At 46.2% G+C, this 23,919-nt stretch overlaps 7 non-coding genes and 32 pseudogenes across 7 annotated transcripts; 8 read left to right on the plus strand and 31 right to left on the minus strand.

Moving 5' to 3' along the window:
- The first annotated feature begins 92 nt into the window (after window positions 1-92).
- LOC148264362 (5S ribosomal RNA) lies at window positions 93-211 on the plus strand (annotated as a pseudogene).
- Window positions 212-418: 207 nt separating this feature from the next.
- LOC148264363 (5S ribosomal RNA) lies at window positions 419-537 on the plus strand (annotated as a pseudogene).
- A 563-nt stretch (window positions 538-1,100) lies between these two features.
- LOC148264364 (5S ribosomal RNA) lies at window positions 1,101-1,219 on the plus strand (annotated as a pseudogene).
- A 204-nt stretch (window positions 1,220-1,423) lies between these two features.
- Window positions 1,424-1,542, plus strand: LOC148264365 (5S ribosomal RNA; annotated as a pseudogene).
- Window positions 1,543-1,747: 205 nt separating this feature from the next.
- LOC148264366 (5S ribosomal RNA) lies at window positions 1,748-1,866 on the plus strand (annotated as a pseudogene).
- Window positions 1,867-2,071: 205 nt separating this feature from the next.
- Window positions 2,072-2,190, plus strand: LOC148264367 (5S ribosomal RNA; annotated as a pseudogene).
- Window positions 2,191-2,394: 204 nt separating this feature from the next.
- Window positions 2,395-2,513, plus strand: LOC148264368 (5S ribosomal RNA; annotated as a pseudogene).
- A 210-nt stretch (window positions 2,514-2,723) lies between these two features.
- On the plus strand, window positions 2,724-2,842 carry LOC148264369 (5S ribosomal RNA; annotated as a pseudogene).
- A 978-nt stretch (window positions 2,843-3,820) lies between these two features.
- On the minus strand, window positions 3,821-3,939 carry LOC148264370 (5S ribosomal RNA). The gene has a single exon (XR_015820129.1). It is a non-coding gene; the product is annotated as a 5S ribosomal RNA (ribosomal RNA).
- Window positions 3,940-4,148: 209 nt separating this feature from the next.
- LOC148264371 (5S ribosomal RNA) lies at window positions 4,149-4,268 on the minus strand (annotated as a pseudogene).
- Window positions 4,269-4,831: 563 nt separating this feature from the next.
- LOC148264372 (5S ribosomal RNA) lies at window positions 4,832-4,950 on the minus strand (annotated as a pseudogene).
- Window positions 4,951-5,418: 468 nt separating this feature from the next.
- LOC148264373 (5S ribosomal RNA) lies at window positions 5,419-5,537 on the minus strand (annotated as a pseudogene).
- Window positions 5,538-5,744: 207 nt separating this feature from the next.
- LOC148264374 (5S ribosomal RNA) lies at window positions 5,745-5,863 on the minus strand (annotated as a pseudogene).
- Window positions 5,864-6,068: 205 nt separating this feature from the next.
- LOC148264375 (5S ribosomal RNA) lies at window positions 6,069-6,187 on the minus strand (annotated as a pseudogene).
- Window positions 6,188-6,750: 563 nt separating this feature from the next.
- Window positions 6,751-6,869, minus strand: LOC148264376 (5S ribosomal RNA). Its single transcript, XR_015820635.1, has one exon. It is a non-coding gene; the product is annotated as a 5S ribosomal RNA (ribosomal RNA).
- A 180-nt stretch (window positions 6,870-7,049) lies between these two features.
- LOC148264377 (5S ribosomal RNA) lies at window positions 7,050-7,168 on the minus strand (annotated as a pseudogene).
- Window positions 7,169-8,355: 1,187 nt separating this feature from the next.
- Window positions 8,356-8,474, minus strand: LOC148264378 (5S ribosomal RNA; annotated as a pseudogene).
- Window positions 8,475-9,033: 559 nt separating this feature from the next.
- Window positions 9,034-9,152, minus strand: LOC148264379 (5S ribosomal RNA). Its single transcript, XR_015820485.1, has one exon. It is a non-coding gene; the product is annotated as a 5S ribosomal RNA (ribosomal RNA).
- A 561-nt stretch (window positions 9,153-9,713) lies between these two features.
- On the minus strand, window positions 9,714-9,832 carry LOC148264380 (5S ribosomal RNA; annotated as a pseudogene).
- Window positions 9,833-11,073: 1,241 nt separating this feature from the next.
- LOC148264381 (5S ribosomal RNA) lies at window positions 11,074-11,192 on the minus strand (annotated as a pseudogene).
- A 209-nt stretch (window positions 11,193-11,401) lies between these two features.
- LOC148264382 (5S ribosomal RNA) lies at window positions 11,402-11,520 on the minus strand (annotated as a pseudogene).
- A 204-nt stretch (window positions 11,521-11,724) lies between these two features.
- LOC148264383 (5S ribosomal RNA) lies at window positions 11,725-11,843 on the minus strand. Its single transcript, XR_015819736.1, has one exon. It is a non-coding gene; the product is annotated as a 5S ribosomal RNA (ribosomal RNA).
- A 532-nt stretch (window positions 11,844-12,375) lies between these two features.
- On the minus strand, window positions 12,376-12,493 carry LOC148264384 (5S ribosomal RNA; annotated as a pseudogene).
- A 561-nt stretch (window positions 12,494-13,054) lies between these two features.
- On the minus strand, window positions 13,055-13,173 carry LOC148264385 (5S ribosomal RNA; annotated as a pseudogene).
- A 205-nt stretch (window positions 13,174-13,378) lies between these two features.
- LOC148264386 (5S ribosomal RNA) lies at window positions 13,379-13,497 on the minus strand (annotated as a pseudogene).
- A 1,238-nt stretch (window positions 13,498-14,735) lies between these two features.
- On the minus strand, window positions 14,736-14,854 carry LOC148264387 (5S ribosomal RNA; annotated as a pseudogene).
- Window positions 14,855-15,060: 206 nt separating this feature from the next.
- On the minus strand, window positions 15,061-15,179 carry LOC148264388 (5S ribosomal RNA; annotated as a pseudogene).
- A 205-nt stretch (window positions 15,180-15,384) lies between these two features.
- Window positions 15,385-15,503, minus strand: LOC148264389 (5S ribosomal RNA; annotated as a pseudogene).
- A 1,309-nt stretch (window positions 15,504-16,812) lies between these two features.
- LOC148264390 (5S ribosomal RNA) lies at window positions 16,813-16,931 on the minus strand (annotated as a pseudogene).
- A 202-nt stretch (window positions 16,932-17,133) lies between these two features.
- Window positions 17,134-17,252, minus strand: LOC148264391 (5S ribosomal RNA; annotated as a pseudogene).
- Window positions 17,253-17,491: 239 nt separating this feature from the next.
- On the minus strand, window positions 17,492-17,610 carry LOC148264392 (5S ribosomal RNA; annotated as a pseudogene).
- An 806-nt stretch (window positions 17,611-18,416) lies between these two features.
- Window positions 18,417-18,535, minus strand: LOC148264393 (5S ribosomal RNA; annotated as a pseudogene).
- A 572-nt stretch (window positions 18,536-19,107) lies between these two features.
- Window positions 19,108-19,226, minus strand: LOC148264394 (5S ribosomal RNA). The gene has a single exon (XR_015820607.1). It is a non-coding gene; the product is annotated as a 5S ribosomal RNA (ribosomal RNA).
- A 562-nt stretch (window positions 19,227-19,788) lies between these two features.
- Window positions 19,789-19,907, minus strand: LOC148264395 (5S ribosomal RNA; annotated as a pseudogene).
- A 111-nt stretch (window positions 19,908-20,018) lies between these two features.
- Window positions 20,019-20,137, minus strand: LOC148264396 (5S ribosomal RNA; annotated as a pseudogene).
- A 562-nt stretch (window positions 20,138-20,699) lies between these two features.
- LOC148264397 (5S ribosomal RNA) lies at window positions 20,700-20,818 on the minus strand. Its single transcript, XR_015820263.1, has one exon. It is a non-coding gene; the product is annotated as a 5S ribosomal RNA (ribosomal RNA).
- A 532-nt stretch (window positions 20,819-21,350) lies between these two features.
- Window positions 21,351-21,469, minus strand: LOC148264398 (5S ribosomal RNA; annotated as a pseudogene).
- A 560-nt stretch (window positions 21,470-22,029) lies between these two features.
- Window positions 22,030-22,148, minus strand: LOC148264399 (5S ribosomal RNA). The gene has a single exon (XR_015820153.1). It is a non-coding gene; the product is annotated as a 5S ribosomal RNA (ribosomal RNA).
- A 205-nt stretch (window positions 22,149-22,353) lies between these two features.
- Window positions 22,354-22,472, minus strand: LOC148264400 (5S ribosomal RNA; annotated as a pseudogene).
- Window positions 22,473-23,919: the final 1,447 nt, after the last annotated feature.

Raw genomic sequence — 23,919 nt, forward strand, 5'->3', positions numbered from 1 at the left:
AAGGAGATGTGTAGTGTGAACGCACAAGGAAACAAATGATGGGAGGGGGGGAGGGAAGAAGGAGTGTATGTATTTTCAGCACCAAATTAAACAAGTGCGGTCACACCAGCACAAATGCACCGGATCCCATTAGAACTCCGCAGTTAACTGTGCTTTGGCGAAAGTAGTACAATGATGGGTTACCTCCTGGGAAGTTCTCGTGTTTCACCCTTTTTTTCTTTCAGATGTGCCGTTCGATGTTACGCGCGACTTTAATTATGGTCCGCAGATTTATTCACAAATGTGAGTCACGGCGCCGTGGTATTTTACTTGATATTTGAACGAGAACGAAAGGTGCAGTGCGCACGCATAAGGAAACAAATGACGGGAGGGAGAAGAAAGGAGAAGGAGTTTATGTATTTGCAGCGCGAAATTAAACAGGTGCGATCATACCAGCACTAATGTACCGGATCCCATCAGAACTCCGCAGTTAAGTGTGCTTTGGCGAGAGTAGTACTCGTATGGGTGACCTCTTGGGAAGTCCTCGTGTCGCACTAAACTTTTTTTCAGACGGGTCGTTCGACGTTACGCGCGACTGGAACTAGGGTCCACTGGTTTATACGCAAATGTGAGTCAAGAAGCAGGGGCATTTTAATCGATATTAGAACGAGAATGAGAGATGCAGAGTGCACGCACAAGGAAACAAATGACGGGAGGGGGAGATATAGGGAGAAAAAGTGTATGTATTTGCAGCGCAGAATGAAACATGAGCAATCATACCAGCACCAATGCAATGGATTCTATCAGAACTCCGCAAGTTAAGGGTTCTTAGGCGAGAGTAGCACTAGGATGGGTGACCTCCTGCGAAGTCCTTATATTTCACCCATTTTCTTAGGAAGTCCTCGTGTTTCACCCATTTTTTTGCAGATGATTCTTTCGACGATACGCGCGACTTGAATTATGGTCCTCAGGTTTATTCGCAAATGTGAGTCACGGCACCGTAGTATTTTAATTAATATTAGAACGAGCACGGGAGGTGCAATGCGCACGCACATGGAAACAAATGACGGTAGGGGGAAGAAAGGAGAAGGAGTTTATGTATTTGCAGCGTAGAATTAAACGGGTGCGATCATACCAGTACTAATGCACTGGATCCCATCAGAACTCTGCAGTTAAGTGTGCTTGGGCGAGAGTCGTACTCGGATTAGTGACCACCTGGAAAGTCCTCGTGTCGCACCAATTTTTTTTCAGATGGGTCGTTCGACGTTACGCGCGACTGGAACTATGGTCTGCTGGTTTATACGCAAATGTGAGTCAAGAATCAGGGGCATTTTAATCGATATTAGAACGAGAAGGAGAGGTGCAGTGTGAACGCACAAGGAAACAAATGATGGGAAGGGGGGAGGGAAGAAGGAGTGTATGTATTTTCAGCACGAAATTAAACAGGTGCGATCTTACCAGCATTAAAGCCTCGGATCCCATCAGAACTCCGCAGTTAGGTGTGCTTGGGCGAGAGTAGTACTCGGATGGGTGACCACTTGGGAAGCCCTCATCTTGCACCTATTTTTTTTCTGATGGGTTGTTCGACGTTAGGCGCGAATGGAATTATAAACCGCTGGTTCATTTGCAAAGGTGAGTCACGGTGCCGGGGCATATTACTTGATATTAGAACGAGAAAGAGAGATGCAGAGTGCACACACAAGGAAACAAATGACGGGAGGGGGAAGAAAGGAGAAGGAGTTTATGTATTTGCAGCGCGAAATTAATCAGGTGCGATCATACCAGCACTAATGTAACAGATCCCATCATAACTCCGCAGTTAAGTGTGTTTGGGCGAGAGTAGTACTCGGATGGGTGACCACTTGGGAAGTCCTCCTGTTGCACCCATTTTTTTGCAGATGATTCTTTCAACGTTACGTGCGACTTGAATTATGGTCCTCAGGTTTATTCGCAAATGTGAGTCACTGCGGTGTAGCATTTTACTTGATATTAGAACGAGAACGGGAGGTGCAGTGCGCACGCACAAGGAAACGAATGATGGGAGGGGGAAGAAAGGGGAATGAGTTTATGTATTTGCAGCGCAAAATTAAACAGGTGCGATCATACCAGCACTAATGCACCGGATCCCATCAGAACTCCGCAATGAAGTGTGTTTGGGCGAGAGTAGTACACGGATGTGTGACCTCTTGGGAAGTCCTCGTATCGCAACAATTTTTTTTCAGAGGGGTCGTTCGACGTTACGCGCGACTGAAACTATGGTCCGCTGGTTTATACGCAAATGTGAGTCAAGAATCAGGGGCATTTTAATCGATATTGGAATGAGAAGGAGAGGTGCAGTGTGAACGCACAAGGAAACAAATGATGGGAGGGGGGTAGGGAAGAAGGAGTGTATGTATTTTCAGCACGAAATTAAACAGGTGCGGTCACACTAGCACAAATGCACCGGATCCCATCAGAACTCCGCAGTTAAGTGTGCTTTGGCGAAAGTAGTACAATGATGGGTTACCTCCTGGGAAGTTCTCGTGTTGCACCCATTTTCTTTTTTTTCAAATGTGCCGTTCGACGATACGCGCGACTTGAATTATGGTCATCAGGTTTATTCGCAAATGTGAGTCACGGAACCGTAGCATTTTACTTTATATTAGAACGAGCACGGGAGGTGCAGTGCGCACGCACAAGGAAACAAATGACGGGAGGGGGAAGAAAGGAGAAGGAGTTTATGTATTTGCAGCGCAGAATTAAATGGGTGTGATCATACCAGCACTAATGCACCGGATCCCGTCAGAACTCCGCAGTTAAGTGTGCTTTGGCGAGAGTAGTACTCAGATGGGTGACCTCCTGGGAAGTCCTCGTGTCGCACCAATTTTTTTTCAGACGGGTCGTTCGACGTTACGCGCGACTAGAACTAGGGTCCGCTGGTTTATCCGCAAATGTGAGTCAAGAAGCAAGGGCATTTTAATCGATATTAGAATGAGAATGAGAGGTGCAGTGTGAACGCACAAGGAAACAATTGACGGGAGGGGGAGGGAAGGAGAAGGAGTGTATGTATTTTCAGCACGAAATGAAACAGGTGCAATCATACCAGCACTAGTGCAACGGATTCTATTAGAACTCCGTAGGTAAGGGTGCTTGGGCGAGAGTAGTACTAGCATGGGTTACCTCCTGCGAAGTCCTTATATTTCACCCATTTTCTTGTGAAGTCCTCGTGTTGCACCCGTTTTTTTGTAGATGATTCTTTCGACGTTACGCGCGACGTGAATTTTGGTACGATCGCACCCCTTTAATTCCGCGCTGCAAATACATAAACTCCTTTTCCTTTCTTCCCCCTCCCGTCATTTGTTTCCTTGTGCGTGCGCACTGCACCTCCCGTGCTCGTTCTAATATCAAGTAAAATGCTACGGTGCCGTGACTCACATTTGCGAATAAACCTGAGGACCATAATTCAAGTCGCGCGTATCGTCGAAAGAATCATCTGCAAAAAAATGGGTGCAACACGAGTACTTCCTAAGAAAATGGGTGAAAGCTATGGACTTTGCAGGGGGTCACCCATCCTAGTGCTACTCTCGCCCAAGCACCCTTAACTTGCGGAGTTCTGATAGAATCCGTTGCATTGGTGCTGGTATGATTGCTCATGTTTCATTCTGCGCTGCAAATATATACACTTTTTCTCCTTCCATCCCCCCTCCTGTCATTTGTTTCCTTGTGCGTGCACTCTGCATCTCTTTTTCTCGTTCTAATATCGATTAAAATGCCCCTGCTTCTTGACTCACATTTGCATATAAACCAGTGCACCCTAGTTCCAGTTGCTCGTAATGTCGAACGACTCGTCTAAAAAAAAAAATTAGTGCGAAACGAGGACTTCCCAGGAGGTCACCCATACGAGTACTACTCTCGCCCAAGCACACTTAACTGCGGAGTTCTGATGGGATCCGGTGCATTAGTGCTGGTATGATCGCACCTGTTTAATTTCGCGCTGCAAATACATAAACTCATTCTCCTTTCTTCCACCTCCCGTCATTTGTTTCCTTGTGCGTGCGCACTGCACCTCTCGTTCTCGCTCAAATATCAAGTAAAATGCCACGGTACCGTGACTCACATTTGCGAATAAATCTGCGGACCATAATTAAAGTCGCGCGTAACGTCGAACGACACATCTGAAAAAAATAAAATGGGTGCAACACGAGAACTTTCCATGAGGTAACCCATCATTGTACTACTTATCACCAAAGCACACTTAACTGCGGAGTTCTGATGGGATCCGGTGCATTTGTGCTGGTATGATCGCACCTGTTTAATTTTGCGCTGCAAATACATAAACTCATTCCCCTTTCTTCCCTCTCCCGTCATTTGTTTCCTTGTGCGTGCGCACTGCACCTCCCGTTCTCGTTCTAATATCAAGTAAAATGCTACAGCACCGTGACTCACATTTCCGAATAAACCTGAGGACCATAATATAAGTCGCGCGTAACGTCAAAAGAATCATCTGCAAAAAAATGGGTGCAACACGAGGACTTCACAAGAAAATGGGTGAAATATAAAGACTTCGCAGGAGGTAGCCGATGCTAGTACTACTCTCGCCCAAACACCCTTACCTATGGAGTTCTGATAGAATCCGTTGCATTAGTGCTGGTATGATCGCACCTGTTTCATTTCGCGCAGCAAGTACATAAACTCCTTCTCCTTTCTTCCCCCTCCCGTCATTTCTTTCCTTGTGCGTGCGCACTGCACCTCTCGTTCTCGTTCAAATATCAAGTAAAATGCCACGGCGCCATCACTCACATTTGCGAATAAATCCGCGGACCATAATTAAAGTCGGGCGTAACGTCGAATGGCACATCTGAAAAAAAGAAGATGGGTGCAACACGAGGACTTCGCAGGAGGTAACCCATGCTTGTACTACTCTCGCCCAAGCACCCTTACCTACGGAGTTCTGATAGAATCCGTTGCATTAGTGTTGGTATGATCGCACGTGTTTCATTTCGTGCTGAAAATACATACACTCCTCCTTCCCTCCCCCTCCCATCAATTGTTTGCTTGTGCGTTCACACTGCACCTCTCTTTCTCATTTTAATATCGATTAAAATGGGTGCAAGACGAGGACTTCACAAGAAAATGGGTGAAATATAAGGACTTCGCAGGAGGTAACCCATGCTAGTACTACTCTCGCCCAAGCACCCTTACCTACGGAGTTCTGATATAATCCGTTACATTAGTGCTGGTATGATTGCTCATGTTTCATTCTGCGCTGCAAATACATACACTTTTTCTCCCTCCATCCCCTTTCCCGTCATTTGTTTCCTTGTGCGTGCACTCTGCATCTCTCTTTCTCGTTCTAATATCGATTAAAATGCCCCTGCTTCTTGACTCACATTTTCGTATAAACCAGTGGACCCTTGTTCCAGTCCCGCGTAACGTCGAACGACCCGTCTGAAAAAAAAATTAGTGCGACACGAGGACTTCCCAAGAGGTAACCCATTCGAGTACTACTCTCGCCCAAGTACACTTAACTGCGGAGTTCTGATGGGATCCGGTGCATTAGTGCTGGTATGATCGCACCTGTTTAATTTCACGCTGCAAATACATAAACTCCTTCTCCTTTCTTCCCCCTCCCGTCATTTGTTTCCTTGTGCGTGCGCACTGCACCTCTCGTTCTCGTTCAAATATCAAGTAAAATGCCACGGTGCCGTGACTCACATTTGCGAATAAATCTGCGGACCATAATTAAAGTCGCGCATAACATCGAACGACACATCCGAAAAAAAAAATGGGTGCAACACGAGAATTTTCCAGGAGGTAACCCATCATTGTACTACTTTCCCCAAAGCACACTTAACTGCGGAGTTCTGATGGGATCCGGTGCATTTGTGCTGGTGTGACCGCACCTGTTTAATTTCGTGCTGAAAATACATACACTCCTTCTTCCCTCACCCCCTCCCATCATTTGTTTCCTTGTGCGTTCACACTGCACCTCTCCTTCTCGTTCTAATATCGATTAAAATGCCCCTGATTCTTGACTCACATTTGCGTATAAACCAGTGGACCCTAGTTCCAGTCGCGCGTAACGTCGAACGACCCGTCTGAAAAAAAAATTAGTGCGACACGAGGACTTCCCAAGAGGTCACCCATATGAGTACTACTCTCGCCAAAGCACACTTAACTGCGGAGTTCTGACGGGATCCGGTGCATTAGTGCTGGTATGATCGCACCCATTTAATTCTGTGCTGCAAATACATAAACTCCTTCTCCTTTCTTCCCCCTCCCGTCATTTGTTTCTTTGTGCGTGCGCACTGCACCTCCCGTGCTCGTTTTAATATAAAGTAAAATGCTATGGTGCCGTGACTCACATTTGCGAATAAACCTGAGGACTATAATTCAAGTCGCGCGTATCATCGAAAGAATCATCTGCAAAAAAATTGGTGCAACACGAGGACTTCCTAAGAAAATGGGTGAAATATAAGGACTTCACAAGAGGTCACCCATCCTAGTGCTACTCTCGCCCAAACAACCTTAACTTGCGGAGTTCTGATAGAATCCGTTGCATTAGTGCTGGTATGATTGCTAATGTTTCATTCTGCGCTGCAAATACATACACTTTTTATCCCTCCATCCCCCCTCCCGTCATTTGTTTCCTTGTGCGTGCACTCTGCATCTCTCTTTCTAGTTTTAATATCAAGTAATATGCCCCGGCACCGTGACTCACCTTTGCAAATGAACCAGCGGTTTATAATTCCATTTGCGCGTAATGTCGAACAACCCATCCGAAAAAAAAAATAGGTGCAACACGAGGGCTTCCCAGGTGGTTACCCATCCGAGTACTACTCTCGCCCAAGCACACTTAACTGCGGAGTTCTGATGGGATCCGGAGCTTTAGTGCTGGTATGATCGCACCTGTTTAATTTCGTGCTGCAAATACATACACTCCTTCTCATTTCTTCCCCCTCTCGTCATTTGTTTCCTTGTGCGTTCACACTTCACCTCTCATTCTCGTTTTAATATCGATTAAAATGCCCCTGCTTCTTGACTCACATTTGCGTATAAACCTGCGGACCCTAGTTCCAGACGCGCGTAACGTCGAACAACACGAGGACTTCCCAGGAGGTCACCCATCCGAGTACTAATCTCGCCCAAGCACACTTAACTGCAGAGTTCTGATGGGATCCAGTGTATTAGTGCTGGTATGATCGCACCCGTTTAATTTCGCGCTGCAATTACATAAACTCCTTCTCGTTTCTTCCCCTTCCCGTTATTTGTTTCCTTGTGCGTGCGCACTGCACCTCCCGTGCTCGTTCTAATATCAAGTAAAATACTACGGTGCCATGACTCACATTTGCGAATAGACCTGAGGACCATAATTCAAGTCACGCGTAACGTCAAAAGAATCATCTGCAAAAAAATGGGTGCAACACGAGGACTTCACAAGAAAATGGGTGAAATATAAAGACTTCGCAGGAGGTAACCCATGCTAGTGCTACTCTCGCCCAAGTACCCTTACCTACGGAGTTATGATAGAATCCGTTGCATTAGTGCTGGTATGATCGCACCTGTTTCATTCTGCACTGCAAATACATACACTCTTTCTCCACCCATCTCCCCTCCCGTCATTTGTTTCCTTGTGCGTGCACTCTGCATCTCTCTTTCTCGTTATAATATCAAGTAATATGCCCCGGCACCGTGACTCACCTTTGCAAATAAACCAGCGGTTTATAATTCCATTCCCGTGTAACGTCGAACAACCCATCCGAATACTAATCTCGCCCAAGCACACTTCATTGCGGAGTTCTGATGGGATCCGGTGCATTAGTGCTGGTATGATCGCACCTCTTTAATTTTGCGCTGCAAATACATAAACTCATTCCCCTTTCTTCCCCCTCCCGTCATTTGTTTTCTTGTGCATGCGCACTACATCTCCCGTTCTCATTCTAATATCAAGTAAAATGCTATAGTGCCGTGACTCACATTTGCGAATAAAACTGAGGACCATAATTCAAGTCGCGCGTAATATCGAAAGAATCATCTGCAAAAAAATGGGTGCAACACGAGGACTTCACAAGAAAATGGGTGAAATATAAGGACTTCGCAGGAGGTAACCCATGCTAGTACTACTCTCGCCCAGGAACCCTTACCTACGGAGTTCTGATAGAATCCGATGCATTAGTGCTGGAATGACCGCACCTGTTTAATTTCATGCTGAAAATACATTCACTCCTTCCCTCACCCCCTCCCATCATTTTGTTCCTTGTGCGTTCACAGTGCACCTCTCCTTCTCGTTCTAATATCGATTAAAATTTCCCTGATTCTTGACCCACATTTGCGTATAAACCAGCAGACCATAGTTCCAGTCACGTGTAATGTCGAAGGACCCGTCTGAAAAAAAAATTGGAGCGACACAAGGACTTCCCAAGAGGACACCCATCCGAGTACTACTCTCGCCCAAGCACACATAACTGCGGAGATCTGATGGGATCCAGTGCAATAGTGCTGATATGATCGCACCCGTTTAATTTCGGCCTGCAAATAGATAAACTCCTTCTCCTTTCTTCCCCCTCCCGTCATTTGTTTCCTTGTGCGTGCGCACTACACTTCCCCTGCTCGTTCTAATATCAAGTAAAATACTACGGTGCCGTGACTCACATTTGCGAATAAACCTGAGGACCATAATTCAAGTCGCGTATAACGTCGAAAGAATTATCTGCAAAAAAATGGGTGCAACACGAGGACTTCACATGAAAATGAGTGAAATATAAGGACTTCGCAGGAGGTAACCCATGCTAGTACTACTCTCGCCGAAGCACCCTTACCTACGGAGATCTGATAGAATCCGTTACATTAGTGCTAGTATGATCGCACTTGTTTAATTTCATGCTGAAAATACATACACTCCTTCTCCTTCCCTCCCCCTCCCATCAATTGTTTCCTTGTGTGTTCACACTGCACCTCTCCTTCTCGTTCTAATATCGATTAAAATACCCCTGCTTCTTGACTCACATTTGCGTATGAACCAGCGGACCCCAGTTCCAGTCGCGCGTAACGTCGAACGACCTGTCTGAAAAAAAATTAGTGCGACACGAGGACTTCCCAGGAGGTCACCCATCCGAGTACTACTCTCGCCCAAGCACACTTAACTGCAGAGTTCTGATGGGATCCAGTGCATTAGTGCTGGTATGATCGCACCCGTTTAAATTTGCGCTGCAAATATATAAACTCCTTCTCCTTTCTTCCCCCTCCCGTCATTTGTTTCCTCGTGCGTGCACACTGCACCTCCCGTGCTCGTTCTTATATCAAGTAAAATGCTACGGTGCCATGACTCACATTTGCGAATAAACCTGAGGACCATAATTCAAGTCGCGCGTATCGTCGAAAGAATCATCTGCAAAAAAATGGGTGCAACACGAGGACTTCCTAAGAAAATGGGTGAAATATAAGGATTTCGCAGGAGGTCACCCATCCTAGTGCTACTCTCGCCCAAGCACCCTTAACTTGCGGAGTTCTGATAGAATCCGTTGCATTGGTGCTGCTATGATTGATCTTGTTTCATACTGCGCTGCAAATACATACACTTTTTCTCCCTCAATCCCCCCTCCCGTCATTTGTTTCCTTGTACGTGCACTCTGCATCTCTCCTTCTTGTTCTAATATCGATTAAAATGCCCCTGCTTCTTGACTCACATTTGTATATAAACCAGCGGACCCTAGTTCCAGACGCGCGTAACGTCGAACGACCCGTCTGAAAAAAAATTGGTGCGACACGAGGACTTCCCAGGAGGTCACCCATCCGATTACTAGTCTCGCCCAAGCACACTTCACTGTGGAGTTCTGATGGGATCCGGTGCATTAGTGCTGGTATGATCGCACCTCTTTAATTTTGCGCTGCAAATACATAAACTCATTCGCCTTTCTTCCCCCTCCCGTCATTTGTTTCCTTGTGCGTGCGCACTGCACCTCCCGTTCTCGTTCTAATATCAAGTAAAATGCTACAGCGCCGTGACTCACATTTGCGAATAAAGCTGAGGACCATAATTGAAGACGCGCGTAACGTCGAAAGAATCATCTGCAAAAAAATGGGTGCAACACGAGGACTTCACAAGAAAATGGGTGAAATATAAGGACTTCCCAGGAGGTAACCAATGCTAGTACTACTCTCGCCCAAGCACCCTTACCTACGAAGTTCTGATAGAATCCGTTGCATTAGTGCTGGTATGATCGCACATGTTTCATTTCGTGCTGAAAATACATACACTCCTTCTCCTTCCCTCCCCCTCCAATCAATTGTTTCCTTGTGCGTTCACACTGCACCTCTTCTTCTCGTTCTAATATCGATTAAAATGCCCCTGCTTCTTGACTCACATTTGCATATAAACCAGCGAACCCCAGTTCCAGTCGCACGTAATGTCGAACGACCCGTCTGAAAAAAAATTGGTGCGACACGAGGACTTCCCAGGAGGTCACCTATCCGAGTACTACTCACACCCAAGCAAACTTAACTGCGGAGTTTTGATTGGATCTGGTGCATTAGTTGTGGTATGATCGCACCCGTTCAATTCAGCACTGCAAATACATAAACTCCTTCTCCTTTCCTCCCCCTCCCGTCATTTGTTTCCTTGTGCGTGCGCACTGCACCTCCCGTGCTCATTCTAATATCAAGTAAAATGCTACGATGCCGTGACTCACATTTGTGAATAAACCTGAGGACCATAATTCAAGTCGCACGTATCGTCGAAAGAATCATCTGCAAAAAAATGGGTGCAACACGAGAACTTCCTAAGAAAATGGGTGAAATATAAGGACTTCGCAGGAGGTCACCCATCCTAGTGCTACTCTTGCCCAAACAGCCCTAACTTGCGGAATTCTGATAGAATCCGTTGCATTGGTGCTGGTATGATTGCTCATGTTTCATTCTGCGCTTCAAATACATACACTTTTTTTCCCTCCATCCCCCCTCCCGTTATTTATTTCCTTGTGCGTGTACTATGCATCTCTCCTTCTCGTTTTAATATCGATTAAAATGCCCCTGCTTCTTGACTCACATTTGCGTATAAATCAGTGGACCCTAGTTCCAGTCGCGCGTAACGTCGAACGACCCGTCTGAAAAAAAAAATTAGTGCGACACGAGGACTTCCCAGGAGGTCACCCATCCGAGTACTACTCTCGCCCAAGCACACTTAACTGCAGAGTTCTGCTTGGATCCGATGCATTAGTGTTGGTATGATCGGACATGTTTAATTTCGCGCTGCAAATAGATAAACTCCTTCTCCTTTCTTCCCCCTCCCGTCATTTGTTTCCTTGTGCGTGCGCACTGCACCTCTCGTTCTCGTTCAAATATCAAGTAAAATGCCACGGCGCCGTGACTCACATTTGCGAATAAATCTGCAGACCATAATTAAAGTCGCGCGTAACGTCGAACGGCACATCTGAAAAAAAGAAAATGGGTGCAACACGAGAACTTCCCAGGAGGTAACCCATCATTGTACTACTTTCGCCAAAGCACACTTAACTGCGGAGTTCTGATGGGATCCGGTGCATTTGTGCTGGTGTGACCGTACCTGTTTAATTTCGTGCTGAAAATACATACACTCCTTCTTCCCTCCTCCCCTCCCATCATTTGTTTCCTCGTGCGTTCACACTGGACCTCTCATTCTCGTTCTAATATCGATTAAAATGCCCTTGCTTCTTGACTCACATTTGCGTAAAAACCAGCGGACCCTAGTTCTAGACGCGCGTAACGTCGAACGACCCGTCTGAAAAAAAATTGGTGCAACACGAGGACTTCCCAAGAGGTCACCCATCCGAGTACTAATCTCGCCCAAGCACACTTTACTGCGGAGTTCTGATGGGATCCGGTGCATTAGTGCTGGTATGATCGCACCTGTTTAATTTCGCGCTGCAAATACATAAACTCATTCCCCTTTCTTCCCCCTCCCGTCATTTGTTTCCTTGTGCGTGCGCACTGCACCTCCCGTTCTCGTTTTACTATCAAGTAAAATACCACGGCGCCGTGACTCACATTTGCGAATAAACCTGAGGACCATAATTCAAGTCGCGCGTAACGTCGAACGGCACATCTGAAAAAAAGAAAATGGGTACAACACGAGAACTTCCCAGGAGGTAACCCATCATTGTACTACTTTCGCCAAAGCACACAAAACTGTGGAGTTCTGATGGGATCCGGTGCATTTGTGCTGGTGTGACCGCACCTGTTTAATTTTGTGCTGAAAATACATACACTCCTTCTTCCCTCCCCACCTCCAATCATTTGTTTCCTTGTGCGTTCACACTGCACCTCTCCTTCTCGTTCTAATATCGATTAAAATTCCCCTGATTCTTAACTCACATTTGCGTATAAACCAGCGGACCATAGTTTTAGTCACGCGTAACGTCGAACGACCCATCTGAAAAAAAATTGTTGCGATACGAGGACTTCCCAAGAGGTCACCCATCCGAGTACTACTCTCACCCAAGCACACTTAACTGCAGAGTTCTAATGGGATCCAACGCATTAGTGCTGGTATGATGCCACTTGTTTAATCTTGCGCTTCATATACATACACTCCTTCTCTTTTCCTCCTCCTCCCGTCATTTGTTTCCTTGTGCGTGCGCACTGCACCTCCCGTACTCGTTCTAATATCAAGTAAAATGTCACGGCGCCGTGACTCACATTTGCGAATAATCCTGCGGACCATAAATCAAGTCGCGCGTAACGTCGAAAGATTCATCTGCAAAAAGATGGGTGCAACACGAGGACCTCCCAAGAAAATGGGTGAAATATAAGGACTTCGCAGGAGGTCACCCATCCGAGTACTTTTCTCGCCCAAGCACCCTTAACTGCGGAGTTCTGATAGAATCCGTTGCATTAGTGCTGGTATGATCCATCATGTTTCATTCTGCACTGCAAATACATACACTCTTTCTCCTCCCATCCCCCCTCCCGTCATTTGTTTCCTTGTGCGTGCACTCTGCATCTCTCTTTCTGGTTCTAATATAAAGTAATATGACCCGGCACTGTGACTCACCTTTGCAAATGAACCAGCGGTTCATAATTCCATTCGCGCGTAACGTCGAACAACCCATCCGAAAAAAAATAAGTGCACCACGAGGGCTTCCCAAGTGGTCACCCATCCGAGTACTACTCTCGCCCAAGCACACTTAACTGTGGAGTTCTGATGGGATCCGGGGCTTTAGTGCTGGTATGATTGCATAAGTTTAATTTTGCGCTGCAAATACATACACTCCTTCTCCTTTCTTCCCCCTCCCGTCATTTGTTTCCTTGTGCGTTCACACTTCACCTCTCATTCTCGTTCTAATATCGATTAAAATGCCCCTGCTTCTTGACTCACATTTGCGTATAAACCAGCGGACCCTAGTTCCAGACGCGCGTAACATCGAACGACCCGTCTGAAAAAAAATTGGTGTGACACGAGGACTTCCCAGGAAGTCACCCATCCGAGTACTAATCTCGCCCAAGCACACTTAACTGCGGAGTTCTGATAGGATCCGGTGCATTAGTGCTGGTATGATCGCACCCATTTAATTCTGCGCTGCAAATACATAAACTCATTCTCCTTTCTTCCCCCTCCCGTCATTTGTTTCCTTGTGCGTGCGCACTGCACCTCCCGTGCTCGTTCTAATATCAAGTAAAATGCTACGGTGCCGTGACTCACATTTGTGAATAAACTTGAGGACCATAATTACAGTCGCGCGTATCGTCGAAAGAATCATCTGCAAAAAAATGGGTGCAACACGAGGACTTCCTAAGAAAATGGGTGAAATATAAGGACTTCGCAGGAGGTAACCCATGCTAGAACTACTCTTGCCCAAGCACCCTTATCAACGGGGTTCTGATAGAATCCGTTGCATTAGTGCTGGTATGATCGCACCTGTTTCATTTAGTGCTGAAAATACATACACTCCTTCTCCTTCCCTCCCCCTCCCATCAATTGTTTCCTTGTGCGTTCACACTGCACCTCTCCTTCTCGTTCTAATATCGATTAAAATGCCCCTGCTTCTTGGCTCACATTTGCTTATAAACCAGCGGACCCTCGTTCCAGTCGCGCGTAACGTCGAACGACCCGTCTGAAAAAAAATTGGTGCGACACGAGGACTTCCCAGGAGGTCACCCATATGAGTACTACTCTTGCCCAAGCACACTTAACTGCAGAGTTCTGATGGGATCCAGTGCATTAGTGCTGGTATGATGCTATTTGTTTAATTTTGCGCTTCAAATACATACACTCCTTCTCTTTTCTTCCTCATCCCATCATTTGTTTCCTTGTGCGTGCGCACTACACCTCCCGTACTCGGTCTAATATCAAATAAAATGCCACGGCGCCATTTCTCACATTTGCGAATAAATATGCGGATCATAAATCAAGTCGCGCGTAATGTCGAAAGAATCATCTGCAAAAAGATGGGTGCAACACGAGGACCTCCCAAGAAAATGGGTGAAATATAAGGACTTCGCAGGATGTCACCCATCCGAGTACTTTTCTCGCCCAAGCACCCTTAACTGCGGAGTTCTTATAGAATCCGTTTCATTAGTGCTGGTATGATCCCTCATGTTTCATTCTGCACTGCAAATACATACACTCTTTCTCCTTCCATCCCCCCTCCCGTAATTTGTTTCCTTGTGCGTGCACTCTGCATCTCTCTTTCTCGTTCTAATATCAAGTAATATGACCCGGCACCGTGACTCACCTTTGCAAATGAACCAGCGGTTTATAATTCCATTCGCGCGTAACGTCGAACAACCCATCCGAAAAAAAATTGGTGCAACACGAGGGCTTCCCAAGTGGTCATCCATCCGAGTGCTACCCTCGCCCAAGCACACTTAACTGCGGAGTTCTGATGGGATCCGGAGTTTTGGTGCTGGTATGATCGCACCTGTTTAATTTTGCGCTGCAAATACATACACTCCTTCTCCTTTCTTCCCTCTCTGGTCATTTGTTTCCTTGTGCGTTCACACTTTACCTCTCATTCTCGTTCTAATATCGATTAAAATGCCCCTGATTCTTGACTAATATTTGCGTATAAACCAGCGGACCCTAGTTCCAGACGCCCGTAACGTCGAACGACCCGTCTGAAAAAAAAATTTGTGCGACACGAGAACTTCCCAGGAGGTCATCCATCCGAGTACTAATCTCACCCAAGCACACTTAACTGCAGAGTTCTGATGGGATCCGGGGCTTTAGTGCTGGTATGATCGCACTTGTTTAGTTTCGCGCTACAAATACATACACTCCTTCTCCTTTCTTCCTCCTCCCATCATTTGTTTCCTTGTACGTTCATACTTCACCTCTCATTCTCGTTCTAATATCGATTAAAATGCCCCTGCTTCTTGAATCACATTTGCGTATAAACCAGCGGACCCTAGTTCCAGTTGCGCGTAACTTCGAACGACCCGTCTGAAAAAAAATTGGTGCGACACGAGGACTTCCCAGGAGGTCACCCATCCGAGTACTACTCTCGCCCAAGCACACTTTACTCCGGAGTTCTGATGGGATCCGGTGCATTAGTGATGGTATGATCGCACCCGTTTAATTCCACGCTGCAAATACATAAACTCCTTCTCCTTTCTTCCCCCTCCCGTCATTTGTTTCCTTGTGCGTACGCACTGCACCTCCCGTGCTCGTTCTAATATCAAGTAAAATGCTACGGTGCCGTGACTCACATTTGCAAATAAACCTGAGGACCATAATTCAAGTCGCGCGTAACGTCGAAAGAATCATTTGCAAAAAAATGGGTGCAACACGAGGACTTTCTAAGAAAATAGGTGAAATATAAGGACTTCGCATGAGGTCACCCATCCTAGTGCTACTCTCACCCAAGCACCCTTAACTTGCAGAGTTCTGATAGAATCCGTTGCATTGGTGCTGGTTTGATCGCTCATGTTTCATTTTGCGCTGCAAATACATACACTCTTTCTCCCTCCATCCCCTCTCCTGTCATTTGTTTCCTTGTGCATGCACTCTGCATCTCTCCTTCTCGTTCTATCTCCTTTCTTCCCCCTCCCGTCATTTGTTTCCTTGTGCGTTCACACTTCACCTCTCATTCTAGTTCTAATATCGATTAAAATGCCCCTGATTCTTGACTCACATTTGCGTATAAACCAGCGGACCGTAGTTCTAGTCGCGCGTAACGTCGAACGACCCATCTGAAAAAAAATTGTTGCGATATGAGGACTTCCCAAGAGGTCACCCATCCGAGTACTATCCTCGCCCAAGCACACTTAACTGCAGAGTTCTAATTGGATCCAATGCAGTAGTGCTGGTATGATGCCACTTGTTTAATTTTGCGCTTCAAATATATACACTCATTCTCTTTTCTTCCTCATCCCGTCATTTGTTTCCTTGTGCGTGCGCATTGCACCTCCCGTACTCGTTCTAATATCAAGTAAAATGCCACGGCGCCGTGACTCACATTTGCGAATAAATCTGGGGACCATAAATCAAGTCGCTCGTAACGTCGAAAGAATCATCTGCAAAAAGATGGGTGCAACACGAGGACCTTCCAAGAAAATTGGTGAAATATAAGGACTTCACTGGAGGTCACCCATCCGAGTACTTTTCTCGCCCAAGCACCCTTAACTGCGGAGTTATGATAGAATCTGTTACATTAGTGCTGGTATGATCCCTCATGTTTCATTCTGCACTGGAAATACATACACTCTTTCTCCTTCCATCCCCCCTCCCGTCATTTGTTTCCTTGTGTGTGCACTCTACATCTCTCTTTCTCGTTCTAATATCAAGTAATATGCCCCGGCACCGTGACTCACCTTTGCAAATGAACCAGCGGTTTATAATTCCATTCGCGCGTAATGTCGAACAACCCATCCGAAAAAAAATAGGTGCAACACGAGGGCTTCCCAAATGGTCACCCATCCGAGTACTACTCTCGTCCAAGCACACTTGACTGCAGAGTTCTGATGGGATCCGGAGCTTTAGTGCTGGTATGATCGCACCTGTTTAATTTTGCGCTGCAAATACATACACTCCTCCTTTCTTCCCCTCCCATCATTTGTATCCTTGTGCGTTCACACTTCACCTCTCATTCTCGTTCTAATATCGACTAAAATGCCCCTGCTTCATGACTCACATTTGCGTATAAACCAGCGGACCATAGTTCCAGACGCGCGTAACGTCGAACGACCTGTCTGAAAAAAAAATTAGTGTGACAAGAGGACTTCACAGGAGGTCACCCATTCGAGTACTAATCTCGCCCAAGCACACTTAACTGCGGAGTTCTGATGGGATCCGGTGCATTAATGCTGGTATGATCGCAACTGTTTAATTTTGCGCTGCTAATACATAAACTCATTCCCCTTTCTTCCCCCTCCCGTCATTTGCTTTTTTGTGCGTGCGCACTGCACTTGTCGTTCTCGTTCAAATATCAAGTAAAATGCCACGGCGTCGTGACTCACATTTGTGAATAAATCTACAGACCATAATTAAAGTCGCGCGTAACGTCGAACGGCACATCTGAAAAAAAGAAAATGGGTGCAACACGAGGACTTCGCAAAAAAATTAGTGCAACACGAGGACTTCCCAGGAGGTCACCCATCTGAGTACTACTCTCGCCCAAGCACACTTAAATGCGGAGTTCTGATGGGATCTGGTGCATTAGTGCTGGTATGATCGCAGCTGTTTAATTTTGCGCTGCAAATACATAAACTCATTCCCCTTTCTTCCCCCTCCCGTCATTTGTTTCCTTGTGCGTGCGCACTGCACCTCTCGTTCTCGTTCTAATATCAAGTAAAATTCTACAGCGCCATGACTCACATTTGCGAATAAACCTGAGGACCATAATTCAAGTTGCGCGTAACGTCGAAAGAATCATCTGCAAAAAAATGGGTGCAACACGAGGACTTTACAAGAAAATAGGTGAAATATAAGGACTTCGTAGGAGGTAACCCATGCTTGTACTACTCTCGCCCAAGCACCCTTATCTACGGAGTTCTGATAGAATCCGTTGCATTGGTGCTGATATGATTGCTCATGTTTCATTCTGCGCTGCAAATACATACACTTTTTCTCCCTCCATCCCCCCTCCCGTCATTTGTTTCCTTGTGCGTGCACTCTGCATCTCTTCTTCTCGTTCTAATATCGATTAAAATGCCCCTGCTTCTTAACTCACATTTGCGTATAAACCAGTGGTCACCCATCCGAGTACTACTCTCGCCCAAGCACACTTAACTGCGGAGTTCTGATGGGATCCGGGGCTTTAGTGCTGGTATGATCGCACCTGTTTAATTTCGCGCTGCAAATACATACACTCCTTCTCCTTTCTTCCCCCTCCCGTCATTTGTATCCTTGTGCGTTAACACTTCACCTCTCATTCTCGTTCTAATATCGATTAAAATGCCCCTGCTTATTGACTCACATTTGCGTATAAACCAGTGGACCCTCGTTCCAGTCGCGCTTAACGTCGAACGACCCGTCTAAAAAAAAATTAGTGCGACACGAGGACTTCCCAGGAGGTCACCCATCCGAGTACTACTCTCGCCCAAGCACAATTAACTGCGGAGTTCTGATGGGATACGGTGCATTAGTGCTAGTATGATCGCAATCGTTTAATTTTGCGCTGCAAATACATAAACTCTTTCTCCTTCCATCGCCCCTCCCGTCATTTGTTTCCTTGTGCGTGCACTCTGCATCTCTCTTTCTCGTTCTAATATCAAGTAATATGCCCCGGCACCGTGACTCACCTTTGTAAATGAACCAGCGGTTTATAATTCCATTCGCGCGTAACGTCGAACAACCCATCCGAAAAAAAATAGGAGCAACACGAGGGCTTCCCAGGTGGTCACCCATCCGAGTGCTACTCTCGCCCAGAACTTCCCAGGAGGTAACCCATCATTGTACTACTTTCGCCAAAGCACACTTAACTGCGGAGTTCTGATGGGATCCGGTGCATTTGTGCTGGTGTGATCGCACCTGTTTAATTTCGTGCTGAAAATACATACACTCCTTCTTCCCTCCCCCCCTCCCATCATAAGTTTCCTTGTGCGTTCACACTGCGCCGCTCCTTCTCGTTCTAATATCGATTAAAATGCCCCTAATTCTGGACTCACATTTGCTTATAAACCAGTGGACCATAGTTCCAGTCGCGCGTAACGTCGAACGACCCGTCTGAAAAAAAATTAGTGCGACACGAGGACTTCCCATGAGGTCACCCATCCGAGTACTACTCACGCCCAAGCACACTTAACTGCAGAGTTCTGATGGGATCCAGTGCATTAGTGCTGGTATGATCGCACCCGTTTAACTCCGCGCTGCAAATACATAAACTCCTTCTCCTTTCTTTCCCCTCCCGTCATTTGTTTCCTTGTGCGTGCGCACTGCACCTCCCGTGCTCGTTCTAATATCAAGTAAAATACTACGGTGCCGTGACTCACATTTGCGAATAAACTTGAGGACCATAATTCAAGTTGCGCGAATCGTCGAAAGAATCATCTGCAAAAAAATGGGTGCAACACGAGTACTTCCTAAGAAAATGGGTGAAATATAAGGACTTCGCAGGAGGTCACCCATACGAGTACTTTTCTCGCCCAAGCACCCTTAACTGCGGAGTTCTAATAGAATCCGTTGCATTAGTGCTGGTATGATCCCTCATGTTTCATTCTGCGCTGCAAAAGCATACACTCTTTCTCCTCTCATCCCCCCTCTCGTCATTTGTTTCCTTGTGCGTGCACTCTGCATCTCTCTTTCCCGTTCTAATATCAAGTAATATGCCCCGACACCGTGACTCACCTTTGCAAATGAACCAGCGGTTTATAATTCCATTCGCACGTAACGTCGAACAACCCATCCGAAAAAACATAGGTGCACAACACGAGGGCTTCCCAGGTGGTCACCCATCCGAGTACTACTATCGCTCAAGCACACTTAACTGCGGAGTTCTGATGGGATCCGGGGCTTTAGTGCAGGTATGATCGCACCTCTTTAATTTCGCGCCGCAAATACAAACACTCCTCCTTTCTTCCCCCTCCCGTCATTTATTTCCTTGTGCGTTCACACTTCACCTCTCATTCTCGACCCGTCTGAAAAAAAATTGGTGCGACACAAGGACTTCCCAAGAGGTCACCCATCCGAGTACTACTCTCGCCCAAGCACACTTAACTGCAGAGTTTTGATGGTATCCGGTGCATTAGTGCTGGTATGATCGCACCCGTTTAATTTCGCGCTGCAAATACATAAACTCCTTCTCCTTTCTTCCCCCTCCCGTCATTTGTTTCCTTGTGCATGCGCACTGCACCTCCCGTGCTCGTTCTAATATAAAGAAAAATGCTACGGTGCCGTCACTCACATTTGCGAATAAACCTGAGGACCATAATTCAAGTCGCGCGTATCGTCGAATGAATCATCTGCAAAAAGATGGGTGCAACACGAGGACTTCCTAAGAAAATGGGTGAAATATAAGGACTTCGCAGAAGGTCACCCACCCTAGTGCTACTCTCGCCCAAGCACTCTTAACTTGCAGAGTTCTGAAAGAATCCGTTGCATTGGTGCTGGTATGATTGCTCATGTTTCATTCTGCGCTGCAAATACATACACATTTTCTCCCTCCATCCCCCATCCCGTCATTTGTTTCCTTGTGCGTGCACTCTGCATCTCTCCTTCTTGTTCTAATAACGATTAAAATGCCCCTGCTTCTTGACTCACATTTGCGTATAAACCAGTGGACCCTCGTTCCAGTCGCGCGTAACGTCGAACGATCCGTCTAAAAAAAAAATTAGTGCGACACGAGGACTTCCCAGGAGGTCACCCATCCGAGTACTACTCTCGCCCAAGCCCACTTAACTGCGGAGTTCTGATGGGATCCGGTGCATTAGTGCTGGTATGATCACACCTATTTAATTTGGCGCTGCAAATACATAAATTCCTTCCCCTTTCTTTCCCCTCCCGTCATTTGTTTCCTTGTGCGTGCGCACTGCACATCTCGTTCTAGTTCAAATATCAAGTAAAATGCCACGGCGCCGTGACTCACATTTACAAATAAATCTGCGGACAATAATTAAAGTCGCGCGTAACGTCGAATGGCACATCTGAAAAAAAGAAAATGGGAGCAACACGAGAAATTCCCAGGAGGTAACCCATCATTGTACTACTTTCGCCAAAGCACACATAACTGCGGAGTTATGATGGGATCCGGTGCATTTGTGCTGGTGTGACCGCACATGTTTAATTTCGTGCTGAAAATACATACACTCCTTCTTCCCTCCCCCCCTCCCATCATTTGTTTCCTTGTGGGTTCACACTGCACCTCTCTTTCTCGTTCAAATATCGATTAAAATGCCCCTGATTCTTGACTCACATTTGCGTATAAACCAGCGGACCATAGTTCCAGTCGCGCATAACGTCGAACGACCCATCTGAAAAAAAATTGTTGGGATATGAGGACTTCCCAAGAGGTCACCCATCCGAGTACTACTCTCGCCCAAGCACACTTAACTGCAGAGTTTTGATGGGATCCAGTGCATTAGTGCTGGTATGATGCCACTTGTTTAATTTTGCGATTCAAATACATACACTCTCTCTCTTTTCTTCCTCCTCCCGTCATTTGTTTCCTTGTGCGTGCGCACTGCACCTCCCGTACTCGTTCTAATATCAAGTAAAATGCCACGGCGCTGTGACTCATATTTGCGAATAAACTTGCGGACAATAAATCAAGTCGCGCGTAACGTCGAAAGAATCTTCTGCAAAAAGATGGGTACAACACGAGGACCTCCCAAGAAAATGGGTGAAATATAAGGACTTCGCAGGAGGTCACCCATCCGAGTACTTTTTTCGCCCAAGCACCCTTAACTGCGGAGTTCTGATAGAATCCGTTGCATTAGTGCTGGTATGATCCCTCATGTTTCATTCTGCACTGCAAATACATACACTCTTTCTCCTTCCATCCCCCCACCCGTCATTTGTTTCCTTGTGCGTGCACTCTGCATCTCTCTTTCTCGTTCTAATATCAAGTAATATGCCCCGGCACCGTGACTCACCTTTGCAAATGAACCAGCGGTTTATAATTCCATTCGCGCGTAACGTCGAACAACCCATCCGAAAAAAAATAGGTGCAACACGAGGGCTTCCCAAGTGGTCACCCATCCGAGTACTACCCTCGCCCAAGCACACTTAACTGCGGAGTTCTAATGGGATCCGGAGCTTTAGTGCTGGTATGATCACACCTGTTTAATTTTGCGCTGCAAATACATACACTCCTTCCCCTTTCTTCCCCCTCTCGTCATTTGTTTCCTTGTGCGTTCACACTTCACCTCTCATTCTCGTTCTAATATCGATTAAAATGCCCCTGCTTCTTGACTCACATTTGCGTATAAACCAGCGGACCCTAGTTCCAGACGCGCGTAACGTCGAACGACCCGTCTGAAAAACAATTGGTGTGACACGAGGACTTCCCAAGAGGTCACCCATCTGAGTACTAATCTCGCCCAAGCACACTTAACTGCGGAGTTTTGATTGGATCCGGTGGATTAGTGCTGGTTTGATCGCAATTGTTTAATTTTGTGCTGAAAATACATAAACTCATTCCCCTTTCTTTCCCCTCCCGTCATTTGTTTCCTTGTGCGTGCGCACTGCACCTCCCGTTCTCGTTCTAATATCAAGTAAAATGGTATAGCGCCGTGACTCACATTTGCGAATAAACCTGAGGAGCATAATACAAGTCGCGCGTAATGTCTAAAGAATCATCTGCAAAAAAATGGGTGCAACACGAGGACTTCATAAGAAAATGGGTCAAATATAAGGACCTCGCAGGAGGTAACCCATGCTAGTACTACTCTCGCCCAAGCACCCTTACCTACGGAGTTCTGATAGAATCCGTTGCATTAGTGCTGGTATGATCGCACCTGTTTCATTTCGTGCTGCAAATACATACACTCCTTCTCCTTTCTTCTCCCTCCCGTCATTTGTTTCCTTGTGCGTGCGCACTGCACCTCTCGTTCTCGTTCAAATATCAAGTAAAATGCCACGGCGCCGTGACTCACATTTGCGAATAAATCTGCGGACCATAATTAAAGTTGCGCGTAACGTCGAACGACACATCTAAAAAAAAAGAAAATGGTTGCAACACGAGAACTTCCCAGGAGGTAACCCATCATTGTACTACTTTTGCCAAAGCACACTTAACTGCAGAGTTCTGATGGGATCCGATGCATTTGTGCTGGTGTGACTGTACCTGTTTAATTTCGTGCCGAAAATACATACACTCCTTCTTCCCTCCCCCCCTCCCATCATTTGTTTCCTTGTGCGTTCACACTGCACATCTCCTTCTCGTTCTAATATCGATTAAAAGGCCCCTGATTCTTGACTCACATTTGCGTATAAACCAGCGGACCATAGTTTCAGTCGCGCGTAATGTCGAACGACCCATCTGAAAAAAAATTGTTGCGATACGAGGACTTTCCAAGAGGTCACCCATCCGAGTATTACTCTCGCCCAAGCACACTTAACTGCAGAGTTCTGATGGGATCCAGTGCATTAGTGCGAGTATGATGCCACTTGTTTAATTTTGCGATTCAAATACATACACTCTCACTCTTTTCTTCCTCCTCCCGTCATTTGTTTCCTTGTGCGTGCACACTGCACCTCCCGTACTCCTTCTAATATCAAGTAAAATGCCACGGCGCCGTGACTCACATTTGCGAATAAACCTGCGGACCATAAATCAAGTCGCCCGTAACGTCGAAAGAATCATCTGCAAAAAGATGGGTGCAACACGAGGATCTCCCAAGAAAATGGGTGAAATATAAGGACTTCGCAGGAGGTCACCCATCCGAGTACTTTTCTCGCCCAAGCACCCTTAACTGCGGAGTTCTGATAGAATCCGTTGCATTAGTGCTGGTATGATCCCTCATGTTTCATTCTGCACTGCAAATACATACATTCTTTCTCATTCCATCCCCCCTCCCGTTATTTGTTTTCTTGTGCGTGCACTCTACAGC

This window comes from Carica papaya, chromosome 5 (assembly GCF_054855325.1).
Source record: "Carica papaya isolate Zhongbai chromosome 5, ASM5485532v1, whole genome shotgun sequence".
NCBI classification, from domain to species: domain Eukaryota; kingdom Viridiplantae; phylum Streptophyta; class Magnoliopsida; order Brassicales; family Caricaceae; genus Carica; species Carica papaya.